Source organism: Helianthus annuus, chromosome 2 (assembly GCF_002127325.2).
Source record: "Helianthus annuus cultivar XRQ/B chromosome 2, HanXRQr2.0-SUNRISE, whole genome shotgun sequence".
In the NCBI taxonomy this organism is placed as follows: Eukaryota; Viridiplantae; Streptophyta; class Magnoliopsida; order Asterales; family Asteraceae; genus Helianthus; species Helianthus annuus.
The window spans coordinates 50,598,287-50,615,196 of NC_035434.2; positions in this window are offsets into that span (position 1 = coordinate 50,598,287).

A 16,910-nucleotide genomic window follows, 5' to 3' on the forward strand; every position below is an offset into this window, starting at 1 on the left:
AGTATATTCAAGAGGTGGGACACTCAAATAAGTTTAAGTGCTAATACATTAAATACGTATCTTGAATCAATTGAAAATTTGTGTAGAGGTTTAAGTGGACAACAATACTGACAATCAGAAGTAAATTTGTTTTTAACATTTGCTGATTAATCAAGATCAACGGTGTTGGTGATATGTCTCAAAAAACCGATATGATCCTCTTGCACAATCTCTCAAAAATAGTGTTCATTTCTGTTTTTTTATAAATTCAAAAATCCAAAAATATTGTATTTTTGTTTGATATTTGAAAATTACAAAAAGATTTTCGACAACAGAGTGTGAAGAACTGATATTTGACGTTTCAAGTGCTAAACATGTTGAACTTGTGGTTTGAGAGTGTTAAATTGTGAAGATTTGAAATGCAAATTTGGTTCATTAACTTGATGAATAAGTTGAATGGTAACCTACAGTTTGATCTTCATAATTTTTCTTATATGATTTGTTGATTCATTAAGTTGAATTGCAAATTGTATTAGTTTGTGATAGTGTATTTGAGTATTGCAGGTTTCTGATCCTGTTGCTACGGATAGCCAGGAGACACATCAGAACCAGAGAAGAGCTTAAACAGAGAAAGCCAGGAGTTGATTTCAATGGTGATAACGATTTCCAGACAGAGATCCCAGCATGATGATAGGGGGAGTCTGACGAAAGTTAGAGCCAGAGAAAGATCCAGGCATATGATTCCAGGAGGAAATTCCTGAAGAAAAGAGTTAATTCCAGGCAGAGTTCCTGAAGAAGACCGAACAAGAGTGAAGAGCTGAAAATGATTGAAGACTCTCACTGAAGATTCCGTCAACATTCAAGGGGGAGTCTGTTGGTGCAGTTGTCTGTCGACTACATCTTAGTTCGAGTCTTACGACGGCAGAGCTAATTGTATAGGAATAGGAGAGTAAGAAAGTTTGTATAGAATTAAAGTAATTGGACCGCTCATTAGTCCATTTAGGTTTAGGACCGCTTTTAGTGCATGATGATGGACCGCTTATGTGGTCATCATAGTGAACCGCTTATATGGTAGTCATTTGGATCGCTCATATGGACATGTCCATATGAGCGGCCCATAACTTCTATATAAGTGGTCCTAATGAGCGATCCATAGTGATATAGAGAGTACGGATGTGTGTGTAAAAAGGCGAAGCTCTGTCCGTTTGTCTCCACATTCTTGTAACTTGTTAGCAGATCAATAAAGGAGACAGTTAAATAGTGAAATCAAGCTTTACGAAGACTAATTCAATGAATTCCGCCTCTGAACTAGTCTGAGTGCTCTTCTGATCGACTCATCGGGTCAGCAAACGATCCTACATTCTTCCCAGTCTCTAAGACTCACATTCCTAGTCCCACTAGCCAAATTCCTCCCAGTCTCTAAGACTGCTCTATCATCCACCTCGACCTCCTAGATCGAGCCTCGGCCTTCATGCCCGAGCCTCAGCCTTCATGACTGAGCCTACTCTTCCTAGTCTCACTAGCCATCTACCTCGATCTCCAAGATCGAGCCTCGGTATCCAAGACCGAGCCTCAGCCTCCAAGACTGAGCCTAAAACAATAAACATCTACCTCGATCTCTAAGATCGAGCCTCGGCCTCTAAGACCGAGCCTCAGCCTCCAAGACTGAGCCTAAAAATAAAATGTGCTCAACATTTGTTTATAAAAAGGTTTTGGATCTGGACTTAAGTGGTATGCAGTAAAAATGTTTTCGTGAGAGCCCTAGTGATTATAGTCTAGACTCGAGAAAGAATCCTAGTTCGCTATGATCAGAGCTCTGATACCAAGCTGTCACACCCTGGCTTTGCGGAAGCGTGGTTAATTTGGTGTGACTTCTTAATACCATAGCTTAATCATAACAAAGCTATATGAATTAAAAACATGCAAGATCAGCCATTAAGTTTTAAAAACCAAATACAATACCATTGTCTTAACGGGATAACACCCTAACAACCACAACCTTATCCAACAAACATTACAACCTCAAACATATCATAAACATGGTTTAAGGACTGTGACTTGTCCAGGAAAGAGTCACATTCCCCAAACCCCGGATGACCTCGGAAACTAGTGCAGCGGGAAAACGTGCCATACCGTGCCAGATCTTTTAGTTTCCTGAAATACATGTAAGTTGAAAAATCAACAATAATGTTGAGCGAGTTCATGCGAAAGTGAGTAAATAAACCTTTGTAGTTATCAAAATCCTGGTATGTAGCAAATAAGGAAAAAGAGATCACCAATGGTTTGCAAGGCCATTGATATGTGTGAAGTGCAAGTAGGAAGACTCAACCCTTGCGATTTTGCGTCGGGGCACAAAGTCACCCCGAGGTCCGTTATGCTAGACCTGGGGTTGGGCTTGCTACACCCAGATAGATCTACCGCTTACGTCCCTCGGTCCTACAATGAGGATTAATGGCCTCCAGTTCCCGCCTACCCACTCACATGATCTAAGTAGTAACCCTCCTTACGCTAACCATACCATGTAAAAAGTACTCGTAATCATAGTAACATGTATTTCACCCCCGCAGTTTAGAAAACTGAAAACAGTTAAGAGAAAAGGGGGACATGAACTCACTGTCGGTGCGTCTCTACCAAGTACTCCAAATCAGTCAGCTGTGCAACGACCTACATGTGCTAATTCTATTAGTCGGACGGCCGTGCCTTAGCTTTATAGTTTAAGTTTTTGGGAAATAGTTAGACAACTATTTCGGGTTTACTTTTCGTATGTACTTGGTAGTTAATCTCCTTCCCAAGGATGGGGGATTTAATACATGTGTGTTTGAGTTATATCATTAAGTCTTACTTAATATATTTTTACTTCTAATTCCAAAATATAAATATTTTTCTCAAAAATATTATATTTTCTTTTAACATAATATTCCCCAAAGATAATACGTTGATAAAATACACGTTCGTAAATATTTCCGTATTTTGCGTAAGTTACGTTTTATCATCCGAGTGGTAATAAATATTACCAGTGTAACTTATAATTATCGTGTAAGCGTTCGTATTATTTTGGATCTGTTAACGTTCGTAAATATTATTTTTACTCTAAAAATAATATTTATGTATTCTCACAAAATAATCATAAACAGTGTGGTGAAAATATATTTACCGAATATATATTTATCACGTTTAGTTTTTGTGAAAATCCCACCTCCGAATATTTGTAAATAAAGTCGTGGCGAATTATATTTCGAAAACATGTCAAAAATAATTCTAAAACTTGTAGTGTAAATAATTCTAAGTGTTAGGTTTTTAGAAAAATTTCGCCAGAGTTTCCTCTGTAACTGGAGGTGGCCACGCTTTTAAGCGTATCATTTTCTTTTACAAAATCAACTTTAACAACTTCTTTAGTCAACCAAACAATTTCCGACACATCAAACTAGTCGACAAGTATGTAAATCGCATAATCGCATGAACTTGTAGTTTTTCCGAAAACTATAGTGTAAATCCCATTATATTTTGTGGATCTTTATATAAAGTAGATCGATCTCGTAAAAACCTCGTTTTTAAAGTAAATCCATCTTTACAACTTCTCGTCATCTTTTACAAAGTTTGTTATCTTGTCGAACCTTTCATTTCACAAGTGTTTACACACTTGTGGTTTATAAAAATCATACTTGTTAGTGTAAGATCCGTCTTTTAGAAAACATGGTTTCTTTTATATGTGGTTCTTTGAAAATACCATTTGTACATACGTAGATCCGCCAGTTTCAAACACTATTTTACAAGTAAAAATACTTTTACACAAGTTCATGTTTCTCGTGTGGTAGAGTTTCACCTTTTAACCCTTGTCTCATTCAAAACAAGCTTATGTCAAGATCCATGATCTTAACCAAACCGGGTTAAATGGTGATCCGAGCTACCACAACGTAGATCGGGTCTAGGTAACCACAAATTTCAGTTACTACAACTTTTACACAACTTATATGCTTTTAACCAACAATACTTGTAATTTTAGTAGACTTTAATGCTTCAAAATGCAAGATTCCGAGTTTTAATCATCATATATCTTATTAACCACCTTAGATTAGTTCGAGTACGAGTTTTAAGCATTATACCTCTAGCTCGAGGCTAGGGAAGAATCTATGCGAAAAAGAGGTGGATAAAAGCGAGATAGAGAGGTCCTTCGTCTTCCGCTTGCTCCAAGCTTCCTAATGCGTGACCCGTAACACTTGTATAACCTTGGAATGTGGAGATCAAGAGCCGAAAATGGATGGATGGGGAGAGGGGGGTTCGGCCGTGAGTGGTGGAGCAAGGGAGGAGAGAAATTTTGTGGTGTTGTGTGGTGTGATAACTCTTGTGCCTTCCTTCATACTTATAGACAATTTCTAATGTGATTAACCCATGGATTTTGTGTCTAATTGATACTAGACATACTTAATATAATATTCAACAAATAGGACAAGTGTGTCCCCCTAGTTTGGGCCGATTACAATGGGGGGGGGGGTACTAGTTCATTTCCAACTATTTAGTTGGTGATTAGTTGAGTTAACTAGGTTAGATTTAGGGACTAGCTTGGTTAGTCACATGTTGTGCTTTATAGCGGGTGTTAGGGTGTTCAGGGACCCTAACTGGCTCAGAAAAAGACCAATAATGTTAATGTCAAAATTTTCATGTTCCGGGTATAGTCCGGTTGTTCAGTTGGATAGTAATCCGTTAAAGCGCTTAATAAAGCTTTTAAGTGTCGTAAATAACATTTTTAGTGACACAACTTATTTCTCCAAAGTGTCAGGAATATTTCCCCATGTTTTGGCACTTTATCAGTTAGCTAAAAGCTGAATCTTTGATTAAAGTGCTGTGTTTTGTGCTCGGTGTATGTTTTAGGCACATCCAGTCACTGTAACTTATTCCTAGAGACGCAGTTCTACAACCCTTGTATCCCTACACTCACTATGGGTGTAGTAAAATATTTCTGGCTCATACAGGCCTTAGAGGCAGTGTCTGCCTGATGTTGGCTTTATCAGCATGTTCAATAGGTTTATCCGTTCATAGTGCTACTGTGCTTTTGTGCATCATGTTTGTCACTAAAGTTCAGCATGTAAATAATGTAGTGACAGAAATCAAAGTATGATGCAGATATGTTCAAGTATCAACAGTCAAGTAGTAGTTCACCAGTAATTTCAAGTAAGCACAGTAATTAAGCAGCAATTAATTATTAATTAAATCGTACGGATACCTGGTTTAGTGAGGGTTGTCACACCTTTATCAATTGTTTCTGATAGGGATAGCCGTTTTACCTCTCATTTTTGGTCAAGTTTCCAAAAGGCAATGGGAACCAAACTGAATCTAAGCACCGCTTATCATCCTCAAACGGACGGGCAAAGTGAAAGAACAATTCAAACAATGGAGGACATGCTTAGAGCTTGTGTAATTGATTTCGGAGGTAATTGGGATGATCACTTACCCTTAATAGAATTTTCTTACAATAACAGTTATCACACAAGTATCAACGCTGCACCATTCGAAGCACTATATGGACGAAAGTACAGAACCCCAGTCTGTTGGGCTGAAATTGGGGAAAAACAACTATCTGGACCCGAGATAGTACAAGAAACAACTGACAATATCATTCAAGTCAAGGAACGATTGAAAGCAGCACGTGATCGACAGAAGAGCTACGCTGATAACAGACGTAAACCGTTAGAATTCCAAGTAGGTGACAAAGTATTACTAAAAGTCTCTCCCTGTAAAGGAGTGGTAAGATTCATCAAAAGAGGAAAGCTAAGTCCCAGGTATATTGGACCTTTTAAAATTATTAAAAGAATAGGACCTGTAGCCTATCAGCTACAATTGCCAGAGGAAATGGCAGGAATACATGATATATTTCATGTATCTAATCTCAAGCACAAGAGACTAGTTCTGGTCAAAGTGAAGTGGAATTCCAAAAGAGGACCTGAGTACACATGGGAGCTTGAATCAGAAATGCAAAAGAAATATCCGCACTTGTTCCAGTAGATCTCGAGGACGAGCTCTAAAACAAGGTGGGGAGGATATAACAACCCTAACGTAAACCGACACCCTTATAATTTTCTGATACCCTAGTATACCTTAAAATATCCTAATATGTTTTAAATTGCAGCCCGTATGTGAAAACCAAAGCCCGAAATGTGATATAGCATTATAAATAAAAATAAAACAAGTTTATTCAAGTTGAGGGGGGCCGCGTAGACCCACCCCAACCATTCACGTGGGCCGTATGAAGGTGTAAACCAGATTCCTTTGATTTCCTTAAGTTGAAGCGGGCCGCGTAAGCGTTCCCATTAGTTGACGCGGGCCGCGAGTGTCCCAAATGGTGGCGCAGCCCGGTGATGACACGTGTCATCATCGTGGCGGGTCTACAAGCTGACCCAGCTAAGCTACTCGGTTGACCAAGGTTGACGCGGGCCGCGTAACCTTGGCCTGTTTTTTACGCGGGTCGCGTGGAGACCAGATTTCAGCCCTATATAAGAAGGCAACGGGCCTTCAGTTCCGATCGTTCATTTTCTTTCTTTCAATCTAAATTTCTGAAGTAGAGTTATTATACCCGGGTATTATACCCCCTAAATGGCGAGGTTCTGCTACGATGTAAGTATTATAACCCCTGGAGACGTATTAGATACGCTACCCGATTGATCTAGGGTTCCGTAATGGCTGTCGTGGTTCTGCCCGACGTAGTCGTTGGAATGCCGTCTCGGGGAGGGTATTACTAATGTTAAAATGGGTTATTATACTAACACACGTGCATTTGTGTAAATTATAGATATTCACCAGGAAACCCTAAAGGATAACCTAAGACAGCAATGTGAGTTGATCCACTTTTTGTTAACTGTTTTTACAAAACCTTACATACTTTTCCATGCGAATAACAGTTATTGAGTATTTGTAAGAATACAATTATCGTGGGTATGTTGGGGTTTTGTATACAAAATTTGTTACCACCTGGTCAAGGAGTAACATTTCCACAAGTCGGGTCCGATAGTACCAACGGGTGATAATTGATATAACTTGGAAACAAATGTAATTGCGGGATCGCCCTCAATACTGTTCACTGTGACTTTTTATTTAAACTTGATTAAACTGGGATTCACTCACCAGTATTTCCCACTGACAAAATATTTTTAAAACGCGTTTCAGGTAACAAAATGTGAAAGCCAAATAGAAGCCAGCTGGACAGCACTGAAGGCTTGGAAAAGTGGCAATAAAGTTACCTAAGAATAAAATAGATGTTTTATTAAATAAAATAGGATTTATTCCTATGAAATGTGTGTACTGAAAATTTGGGTTTTACCCATGTGTTTAATGTTATAAAACGTGGTGGTTTACTCTGATTAAATATTTCCTAACTACGGTCCTAATGAAAATTTCCGCTGCCAAATTGGATAAACAAACGTGATACCACCGAAACTGGCTCACGGCCGCCCGTTCCCGGGAACTAGGGATTGGGGGTTGTGACATGAGGCCATCCTTTGGTGACTATACCGCTAGCTAAGTAGTTAGCATAGTCGGCATACCATGGTTCTTCCTTGTATTCCAGCATTTCTAGGGACTCTGTTGGAAATTTTTCATTGATTTGCTGGTCACTAGATGCCTCCAAAGCTGGGTCTACTAAGCGCGAAAAATGATCTGCAGCGGTGTTTTCTGCTCCTCTTTTGTCTTTGATTTCAATATCAAATTCTTGGAGGAGTAAAATCCACCTGATCAAACGGGGTTTTGCGTCTTGTTTCTTGAAAAGGTATCGAATGGCTGCATGATCTGTATAGACTATTGTTTTAGAAAGAACAAGATAAGAACGGAATTTATCAAAAGCAAATACCACAGCTAGTAATTCTTTTTCAGTTGTCGTGTAATTTTCTTGTGCATCGTTAAGTGTTTTACTAGCATAATAGATTGGGTGAAAATGCTTCTCTTTTCTTTGTCCCAAGACTGCTCCAACTGCAAAGTCACTTACATCACACATGATTTCGAAAGGAAATTTCCAATCAGGTGCTATCATGATAGGTGCATTGACTAGCATTTCCTTGAGGGTTAGAAACGCTTGATTGCACTCCTTGTCAAAGATGAAAGGCACATCTTTTTCAAGTAATTTTGTTAGAGGTCTTGAAATTTTAGAAAAGTCTTTGATAAACCGCCTATAAAATCCGGCATGCCCTAAGAAACTTCTGATTGCTCTAACGGAGGATGGTGGAGGCAATCGAGAAATAGTGTCTATTTTTGCTCGATCAACTTCCATTCCTTCACTAGAGATCTTGTGACCGAGCACTATTCCCTCTGTTACCATGAAATGGCATTTTTCCCAGTTAAGGGCGAGGTTAGTCTCCTCACATCGGGATAGCATTCGTTCAAGATTATCGAGGCATTGGTTGTATGAATCTCCAAAGATAGAAAAGTCGTCCATGAAGACTTCCATTGTCTTTTCTATCATGTCATGGAAGATGGCCACCATGCAACGTTGGAATGTTGCGGGGGCATTACATAGACCAAATGGCATGCGTCGATCAGCAAAAGTTCCACAGGGACATGTGAAAGTTGTCTTTTTCTTGGTCTTCAGGTGCTATCGTGATTTGAAAGTAACCTGAAAAACCATCCAAGAAACAATAAAATTTATGACCGGATAATCTTTCTAACATTTGATCAATGAAGGGCAAAGGAAAGTGATCTTTCCTTGTTGCTTCATTTAATCATCTATAGTCTATACATACTCTCCATCCTGTGACGGTTCTCGTTGGTATTAATTCATTCTTTTCATTAGTTATTACCGTCATACCTCCTTTCTTTGGAACTACTTGGACGGGACTTACCCAGGGACTACCTGAGATAGGGTAGATAAGTCCAGCGTCAAGTAATTTGATGACTTCGTTTTTAACCACTTCTTGCACATTTGGATTTACTCTACGTCGTGGTTGTATTACCGACTTGTAGTCATCATTCATTAAAATTTTGTGCGTGCACATGGAAGGACTTATTCCTTTAATATCTACAAGCTTCCAAGCGATCGCATTTTTATGTTTTTTCAAAAGTTTAATTAATTTTTCTTTCTCTAAACTACTTAATTTAGACGAAATAATTACAGGTGATCTACCATTTTTGTCTAGAAAAGCATATTCCAAACCTTTCGGAAGTTCTTTGAGCTCAAGGGGTGGGTCTTTAGGAGACTCCTTATTTTGTTGCTCATTTTAATCAAGAACTTTAAAATTTTGTTCTATGGCGACCTCTTTTTCAACAAAGTGGTCAATCTTTTCACTTGTATCGGGTGGCTCATTTTCATCTTCAATTAGGGGGTCATTGTTGCCAAAAGGATATTTCATTGAGTGCTCAAGATCTATGCTCCTTTTGAATGCCCCTAGTTGAAGAGGTAGATTGTTGAACTTCTGTTTTTCCAAAGCTTCATGAGTTTTTACAAAGGGTCGTCCCAACACTAGAGGAGCGTCATCGAGGATGACAAAGTCGGTTGGGTTACCATTTGATTTGTTTGAACCAAGACATCCTCAACTACACCGATTGATTTCATTACTTTCCGATTGGATAGAAAAATGGGTATTTGAAGTGGAGAAAAAACACTAATACTTAATTTTTCGAAAATGTAGTTAGGCATTATGTTAACACAAAGATCTTTATCAATAGTGATATTACTAATAAAGGAATTTTGAAAGAAACATGGAACCGGTGTAATGTTAATTTCAAAAGGGTCTTCTTTTATTAGCGAAGTTTGATCGTTAGTTAACTTAACACTTACTATTTCTTCAATTTTAGTGTTAGTGTTTAGCTCTTTTAAAAACTTAGCATGAGTGGGTACTAAACAATGATTTTCAAAAGAAGGTGACAAGAGATTAATTTCTTCAAAATTAGACCCTTCTTGAATTTTAACGCTATTGTCCTCACTTTTTTCGTTGTTTAACTCATGTGTCGGTTTTTCACTTATTTGTTCTTCCATTTTTAACTCTTCAACTATCATTTCTTTATTTAATTCTTCTCTTGCGCGGGACTCCTCTTCCCTTGCGCGAGATTCTTTTATGTATCGCTCGATAGTTTTAAGTTTTTCTATTATCCTATTGGCCACTTCGGTGATAGAGAAAGGATCGGGATCCTCAAAGCTTGAATCCGGTTGTTCGATCCTTGGTTCCTTATAGTACTCATATGAAGTAGATGGTTCATACCATTGTTCCTCATTGTAAGTATATGACGGATAAGGGTCAAAATTTTGTTCTTCATAGTACTCATATGAGGTGAGTTGTTCACGCCATGGCTCCTCATAATAAGAGTATGAAGGTGGTGGCTCATATCTTGATTCCTCAAAGTATGAGTATGAAGGCTTATACCTTGGTTCATCAAAACATGAGTATGAGGGAGAAGGTTCATACCTTTGGTCTTCATAGGATGTGTATGAAGTTGATGGCTCGTACCTGGGCTCCTCATAATAGTTGTATGAAGTGGATGGTTGAAATATGTTACAATATTGTACCGAGTGTGGGTTTCCACAATTAGTGCAATAGTTTCCCCTATAATCATCCTCCTCATAGGTGTAGTTGTAGCCTCTTGAGTATTGATCCATAAGAACCACTCAACAGACCACAACAGAGTCTCGGGACCAGAAAATAAAAATAAAGACGGAAACGGAAGCTGGACACGGCCCCGTGTTCAGTGGACACGGCCCCGTGTTCAGGGTCTGTATCTAGGCGTTTTAATTAAAGTTACTGGTCTTGTTGAGCACGGGGGCGTGTTCAGTGAGCACGACCCCGTGTTCAGACTCTGTATCTAGGTGTTTTATGAAAAATATGCAGCATGGCCCCGTGTTCAGGCTACTGTAAATGTAAACTAAACTAAAATGCAGAAAAATGTGCGCGCGTTTTGAAAAAGTTTTGAAAAACTGATTAGGCCATCGATTTTAAGCTTTCTTAAAATCCTTGTGTCCCCGGCAACGGCGCCAAAAACTTGATGTGCGTGAGTGTAGTATGTTTTAGGTATATATTTTAAGCCCTTTTTACACTTTTTAGCCAAGTTTTAAATTTATAAACACGATATTTACTAACACTAAAGACACATATGGGCAAGTGCACCCATCGTGGACGTAGTATAGTGTTGGTAAGATACCGAGGTCGTCCAAGGACACAAGAGCTTTTAGTACCGGTTTATCCTCAACGTCTAATCAAATCAAAATGTTAGAAAAATGTTTTTAAACTAGAAAAGTAAAACTAACTAAAATGCTGAAAATAAAATAAAAATAAAAACAGATAGATAAGATGAATCACTTGGATCCGACTCGTGTGTAGTGTAACCTTTGATTATTTTCGCACTTTTGCACTTGTTTAAGAGATTATCTTAGTTATTGTAGTAGGCCCCTCTTTTGAAGGTGACGTTACCCTCAACCTAGTAGTTTGAGTCAGCAAGGATACAATCCTAAAGGGTCGGATTATTGAAAGATAATTAATTAAGTTATTAATGCATAATGTGGTAAGCCCCTCTTTTGACGGCGACGTTACCGTCGGCTAAGTAGTCTGAGTCAGCAGGGATACAGTCCTAAGTAGCCAGGTCAAAGTTTTAATAGTAGTTTAACTTATGAGGGGGTCAAAGAGTTTGGACCCCCGCCATCCAATACCTTTGGGTATTGAAGGAGGTCCTACTAAATTTGACCCAGGTTCTTTGCAGAATCTATACATTGAACAATGACAAGACTCTTACCAAACCGTTCCCTTAAGCCCCGACCAGGTAGCCAACATACCTCCATATAGACTGCGGAGTTATGAATGGTGAAAATCTTTTATTTTATATAGACAGTAAAATAATGCCAAGACACCACGGACAAACGATAAGGAAGAATCACCTTTAACATAAGAAACTAGTAATTAAAGTCATTAATACAAAACCAATTAAAAAGTGCAAAAGATTAAAAATAAAAAGTATTACACTTAACACTTGTCTTCACCAAGTGATGTAAGAGACTTAGGCAAGCATGGCCTTTGATTGTCAAGAACTCTTACGATCAATCTTGGATCCCGAGACGACTCACACACTCTATGATGGACAATGGATGATGGTGGTGGATGATGGTGTTGTGATGGTGGTGGGTGGTGGATGAAATGTGAGAGAGGTGGTGTGCCAAGGGATGAGTTGCAAGAGCTCCAAGCACTTCTATTTATAGGCTGAACAGAAGCCTGGGCACGGCCCCGTGTCCACTGGGCACGGCCCCGTGTCCATCCAAGTCTCTCTCTTCGTTAATTGCAATTCGCAATTTCATTAAATGCGTCTGCAACAGTTGACCACGGCCCCGTGTCCAGCTGAGCACGGCCCCGTGGTGGGCAGTAGAAGCTTCTATCAGTTTGTCTTTTCTGCTGACAGTTGGGCACGCCCCCGTGCTCACTGAGCACGGGGCGTGTTCAGCCTTCTGTCTTCTTGTTTTGCTTTGGGAAGATGCTGTCGCGAGGTCGGGCATGCCACGTTTGTTCCTTTTCTTGTATTTATGTTAGATTTAGCTGTATTTTTGCTTCCTTTGTTCATTTGAGCTCATTTAATCCTGAAAATACAAATGGAAGACAAAAACACACTTTTTCCAACATTAGTACTAAAAAAGTGTTAGTTTTATGCCACAATTGATGTAATTTAGATGTTGCATTTTGTGCACATCAGTATTCAGTGGTCAAGAGTATATATATGTGACTATTGACTGATTTTTTGTATTTGGATGTTTAAAACTAAGAGGTAAAGAAGAGTAAACTACCATTTTGGTTCCTGTGGTTTGGTCACTTTTGCCACTTTAGTCCAAAACTCAAACTTTTTGTATCTGGGTCCATGTGGTTTCAGTTTTATTGTCATTTTGGTCCAAAAATGAAATCAGGTCATGTTTGTCTTGTAAAATATGGTATTTATTTATAAAAAAGAAATGATTATTTTGCCCCTGCGAAAAAGGACAAAATAGCAGGATTTTATAAATAAAACTGAAACCACAAAATAGCAGGATTTTACAAATCAGGTCATATTTGTCATATTTGTCTTATAAAATCCTGTTATTTTGTCCTTTTTCGCATGGGCAAAATAATCATTTCTTTTTTATAAATAAATACCATATTTTATAAGACAAATATGACCTGATTTGCCCCTGAGGAAAATAACAAAATTGCAGGATTTTATAAGATAAATATGACCTAATTTCATTTTTGGACCAAAATGGCAATAAAACTGAAACCACAGGGACCCAGATGCAAAATGTTTGAGTTTTGGACTAAAGTGACCAAACCTCAAGGACCAAAATGGCAGTTTACTCGGTAAAGAATGTTTGAAATGTTTCCTGCAACTACGTAATGAACTATTGTGTTGTGTTAGGTTTCCGATCACCGGAGGTAAGCCGCCAGTTCATAGTGATGGCGGCGATGATGGTAGCTGGTGATGGGGCTGCTGTTGATGGTGGTGATGGAGCTGGCTTTGACTGATGGGCGATGGCGGCAGTGATGGTAGAGGTATAGTTATGGTGGTTGCAGGGGTTTAAGAGATGGAGATGAGGATGTTGACTTTGATTGATATATTATTTAACAATAGGGGTATTTTGGTCATTTCACATCTACTTAACACCAAAAACTAACCTCCATCCGTGCCAGGTACTATCCGGGAACGAAATTTTAATAGTTGGGGACTATAGCTGTAATTTTAGAAAGTTAGGGACTAAAGGTGAAAAATGGGCAAACCACAGGGACTATCCGGGCATTTTTCTCTATATTATTTGATAACATGATATAACAATCAATGGTTTTCTAGAAATATAATGCGAGACGTCGTCTTACACATGTACATCAACAATAATGCAATTTTGATCGATTCAATTCTACTTACAGTTGAATTAATAAAATACATAACCTAACTACTAAAGTAACTATTAATCTGCTGTTCAAAAAATAATTAGTTATAGATTTATTCTGCTTTGACCATTTCTAAATAGATAAAATCCAAATCCATATATTAGGCAAGATTCTGTGAAATCAGGGTCATATTAGTACAATAAGAAAAAAACAAAACCCAAAGACTTATTGGTTACTTGGAATGTTTCATTTGTTGGTTATTGGTAGCGGTAGTAATCTTTTAAATTTTGGTGGATTATTACATGTTAAAATTAATGAAATCAAACATGACTTACATATTTATCTATTATTTCGAAGATATTTATTTTAGTCCGAACGCACTTAAAACACTTACGAAGCTCTTGCATGTAACCCATTAATTTTAACAGCGACGGGTTGACAGGAGAAGACATATTGGCATGCTGTAAATGAGTTGTAACCAACCCACAAATGAGTTAGGGTTGTAAGAGATTGGTAAATTAGTTAAGCGCCGTAAACACATCAACACGTTAAAGTTGTAAACTATATATTTTAATTTTTATCATAATTCTAAAACGTGAAATTTTGTATAACCAGAACACAATCTTTTGGTTAAGCATGTTAGACATGTTAACCAAACACTGCATTTTTATAAGTGATTAATGTGTTGAACCTAACATATGTTATACTTGATAACAAAGGAGATGATTTACATATAATAAAATTAGTCAATAAAACAAACTTCCAACTTAAAATAGTTACATATTTGTTGTTTACTAATTGTATAAATATATCATTTATGTACAATTTTTTAAGCATAAATCACCTATTATTTTTAAACTAGTCATCATCATTGATGTCTGGTTTTTGGGTACAAGTGTTTTTCCCCCTCATATCATACAAGTATAACCTATAGCTGTCGTTGTTGGGATGTTTGGTACCCATGTTATGTTCTCTTTGCCATATCCTTTGATTTCTTGTTTAAAGAATCATCCAAGTTTTATTATTATTTATATTCTTATAGCAAAAATATATTTTATTACAATAGTCGTCATCAATCGTTGATAAACAGGAACGATAATTGAACCATACAACATTGCTCAGAGCGTATATAACCTATCTCTATAAATTAACTAAATATCATTTTGTGTTAAATTTTATTTAATCTACCGCATCTTATTCTTCATCTATATTTTTATCCAGATCACATTTATTTTATTAGTTTTCTTTGTTAGATCCTTACAAACATTTGTAGAGATGATGATTAGCGGATTTATGTATTTTGAGATTTACTATTTAGAAAACTATAAATTTTTGAGATAGAGATGGAGATAGAAGATTTTGATAGAAATGCAAAATAGAGAAAATATTTAAATTTTGGAAATGAAGACAAAAATTAAGAGGCAAATGTCATAGATCTTTGTGATACATGTAAAGTGTCTAAGGGGGAGCGGGGCACCCTCGGTGACTCCCTTCGGGGACTATTGTTGCCAAGCGGTAAGGGTGCCGCCATCAAAGAGGGGAGGGAAATCGGGGAGGGGATTGGGGGAGAAGTCACCGCACAAGAAAGAGAGGAGATGGTGGGCCCATAGCTTGTAACAACCAATCAATTATTTTCTTTTTCTTTTTTTTTGAATAAAAAAACAATTTCCCTAAGAGGGGTGCACCCCGTACGTTTTTGGACAAGAGGGAAGTTATAGAGGGGAAATGACATGGCAACTTATGATTGGGTTAAAAAAAGTTTTCCCTCACCTCATTAGAGGGGTGCCCCCTTCACCCTAATAGTTCCCTCTCCCATTCATTTCTCCCTCTTGATATCTCTAAATCAATAAAGCTTTCAAGTAAATAAACTATAAAAAAAGACTGTCTTTTAGGGTTACTTGTATGAAAGATCAAAAGGCCTTCGGCCTAGCAATATCCAAGTGTTGAAAATGATATATTTCTATAAGAGGTTGAGTATTGGAATCCTATTAATTAATTGTGGACAAGAGTGTAAAAAAATGTTTAATAGAGGTAATTGGCCTTTGAACCCCTCTAGTAGTTTTGTCAAGTAAATCAACCGTTCATTTCATTCTTAAACATCTTTGCTTCTTTTTTTTAACGGCAAACATCTTTGCTCACCAATACACACACAATAACTTACATTAATACATCTAATCTACAATAAAAAGAATTATTTAATTTTATAGTTAATGGCTTAATAGGTTTGTCATTTTCTATACATATGCTAATAAAAATGTAATCTGCCTAAGTATAATGAATAACAAAATACAAAGTAGCCACACATTTTTTATTATGATGGTTTTATGGATATAATAATAAATTATAATTTTTTTTTTTTTGGTAATTATGTAGAAGTTTGTAACGAAATCATAAAATTTGTTGGTGTGACTATACACTTAGTAAAATTTGTAAACATGTCTAGCTTCACTTGTTGGCATGACTATACACTTAGTAAAATTTGTAAACACGTCTACCTTCATATTTTGAAAGGGGCATGTAATCATTGTTACACAACGGAAAACCTAATAGGAAAATCCATCTTACACACAATTTAACCCTACTCTCAAATCTACACACCTAAGATGCACATTGATACTACTAGGCTACAAACCCATTGATACCTATTTGTTGCAAAATTAAGAAGAACCAAAATAGTTGTATTTTGTTAGATTAGTCTTCTGTGTGTCAAATAGACATTTTTATAAGAATAAATGACAAATACGTGGAGAATCTGTAAAGCAACAGGTCGACGAGCCCCTCTATGTTGCCCTCACCGGACACCATCGTTCTCTCTGTTCCTTCAAAGATCGTGCTCCATTTCTCTCTCTTCTCTATCTCACATAATCTACCATCTTTTTTCATGAACAAGCCGTAACTACGAACCGTAAGATATCTCCTCTCTCACATTTGCTCTTCTAGTGAAATAAAATAAAATAAAAACCATATGGATTATGGACAGTATGTCTTACGTTTATAAATAGAAAAACAAATTCCCATATAATCCGATAAGTTATTAAAAACCGGGTCAACAAACACACGACTTTCATTTCCGGATAGATTCCTATTTTTTCTATAAGAGAAATAAACTATATTTACTTATCT